The following is a 2,660-nucleotide window of genomic DNA, read 5'->3' on the forward strand; positions in this document are numbered from 1 at the left end:
TATTAAATTTTTGTTTGACAATAAAGATACATAAAAAAACATACCAAATTCAGATATCCTCCTGCTGCTGCCACGCTGCCGGAGCACGATTTCTGTTCTCATCCTGAAGCAAAGTTCTTAACCTGAGGTAATATTTCTGGGTTAGCGGAGTCTGTAACCTGAAGCATATGTAACCTGAAGCGTATGCAACCCGAGGTACCACTGTACGTACAAATGTGCTGAATACTGAGTACAATTTTCCTAATGGGTTTGTTTCCGTAAGATGGACATCCAATTTATATTTTGAACTTCTAGGATGGTGACACTTTCTTGCAAAATGTCCTTGGGTGAAAAAATACATCTGCTTGAGTGAATGCCAGTAATGCAGAACTATTTGCTTTCAAGGTAAAACTCCTTTTGTGTACGGAATTCTCCAAGTAGGTAATCAGCTATTCAATGCAGGAACACGTTTCGCAAGGCTCCACATATTATGCATGGCAATTTAGAACAGAAGTCACATTCTAGTTAGGAACAAAGTTCTTCCCTTTAGGCAACTAATTTTGGTTCCAATACAAAGGCTTATTATAGCAGCCAAGTACTTCTCATACGTTATCTGCTGTCTCTTTAACTTTCCTCCTCCTTTCTGGGGATTCCACCATATGACTCTGACTCATAAATACTCTCTTGAGTCTGACTCAGTTTCATTTTGCTACACTCCAGTAGATTTTGGTAGCACCCCCTTTTGTGTATGCACCCATTTTTATTTATTAATGCCATAAAATGTATATACTGCTTGTTAAAAATAAATAAATCTCAAAACAGTTTACAAAAAGATAAAACAATAAAATCCAGGGACAATTCACAACCATACTTTAAAACATACAAAAATTAAAATGCTAAAACAGATTGAAATTACAGATCCACATGCAGATAATCAACACACGGTTCAGTCATGGGGATGTAAAAAGTGTTTAACTTGGCTAGCTTGGATTAAAGTACACAGAGACTTCCCATAGATAATATTTTTTCTGTGGGCTTTTTAATGTACTGACCTGGGCATATATCCAGGCTGATTTTGGCTTTGAAACAGCCAGACTGATCTCTCTGGAATGTTACTAGAAACAGCCATTTTGAAAGTTTTAACACACAGCAGATCCCTAATCCTACAATCTGATCCGTGTGATTTCAGTTCACATCTTATTTATTCTTCTGAAACTGTACCAGTTTTATTCATATTTGTTTTCACATTTCCATGGAAATGCATGAAGCAGCATACACTAACTGAACCGACACATGAGTGTCCATTGCTCCCTTTCATATCCAGCTGTCAGAGTGCAAGATCAAAGCTGATTTCTGTGGCTTTTAAAACGTGTTTGTGGGAAGGAGGTCACTGTTTTTTGTTGTTGCTAGGTACGGTATTTTGTATTCTCATTTTATATTTTTCTTTTGTGATTCTCCCTGGGATCTTTGGATGAAGGGCGGCATACAAATTTAATAAATAATCATAATAAAGGCCTGAACACAGCTTATGCTGTAACTGTTGCTTGTTGGTTTTGATAGGATACAGTGTTGGCTAAATATCTGAGGGCTGTTTAAAGTGGTGTAATTCTGCTTTCAATGCATAGCACAGATAAGTTTCCTTGGAAGTAAGGATGAAGTCCTACAGAGTGCATACCCAAACTATGGCCTCAGGACCAAGCCACACATTGCACTTTTCCTATTCACACTTACGGTACTTGGCAGTAGGTATCCTTGAATTCAATTGGAATTACTTATATTGGAAAGCATTGTCAATTTACTCCAAGAACAATTTCTGTTCTGTGCTCCATAGAGGCATTCGCATGTGGAAGCAAGTCTCACTGAGTTCAATGGTGCTTACTCGCAAGTAAGTCTGCACAGGACAGCCATATCTTGTAGACATATTAGTTGTGATTCCTGCATTGCAGGCAGTTGGACTAGATGATCCTTAGTGCCCCATCTTACTCTACAGTTCTATGATAACAGTATGACAGTCTCTGCCTTAGGTGTTTGTTTTGCACTGTTTTTAGACCCATCTCCAGTTATTTTTATACAGTAACTATAAAGTTTTAAGGGGACGCTGGTGGCGCTGTGGTCTAAACCACTGAGCCTAGGGCTTGCTGATCTGAAGGTCGGCAGTAGGGTGAGCTCTCATTGCTCGGTCCCAGCTCCTGCCAACCTAGCAGTTCAAAGGAAAACTTTCTGTGGACAAAGGTCGGGTCCCTCGGCCACTAAAGCGAGATGAGCGCTGCAACCTCAGGGTTGTTTGCGACTGGACGTAACTGTCGGGGTCCTTTACCTTTACCTTTTTATAAAGTTTTAAAAGGCCATTTCTGAAATGCAAAACTTGAAATGCACTTTTAGCTGTTTTATAATTGTTATAAATCACCTTGCCACGCGCGTAAAATGAGATTCATAACAATAAATAAATATCCTCAATTTCATAGCGACCCCACCCTTCGTTTCAAGTTAGCAGCCTAGGCAGTGGCAATGAATACAGACCGTCGAAAATTTTCTGCATGCTAAACATTCACTGTACTTTATTTGAATCGCCCATATTGTTTATCATCCACCATCGTCTATTGAAACGCCTCAAAATTCGCCCTCAGTCTGTTGGCGAGGATTTGAGACGGGGCGGGAGGAAGCATCCGCGGGGCCTCGGA

The 2,660-nt window shown here is 39.8% G+C and overlaps 1 protein-coding gene across 2 annotated transcripts in view; it reads left to right on the forward strand.

Moving 5' to 3' along the window:
* Window positions 1–2,660, forward strand: part of SMIM43 (small integral membrane protein 43) — a 245,669-nt gene that overhangs the window by 24,393 nt on the left and 218,616 nt on the right. The gene's annotated exons all lie outside the window — the stretch shown is intronic.

The sequence above is a fragment of the Podarcis gaigeae genome (assembly GCF_964106915.1).
Source record: "Podarcis gaigeae genome assembly, chromosome: 9".
Classification (NCBI taxonomy): Eukaryota; Metazoa; Chordata; class Lepidosauria; order Squamata; family Lacertidae; genus Podarcis; species Podarcis gaigeae.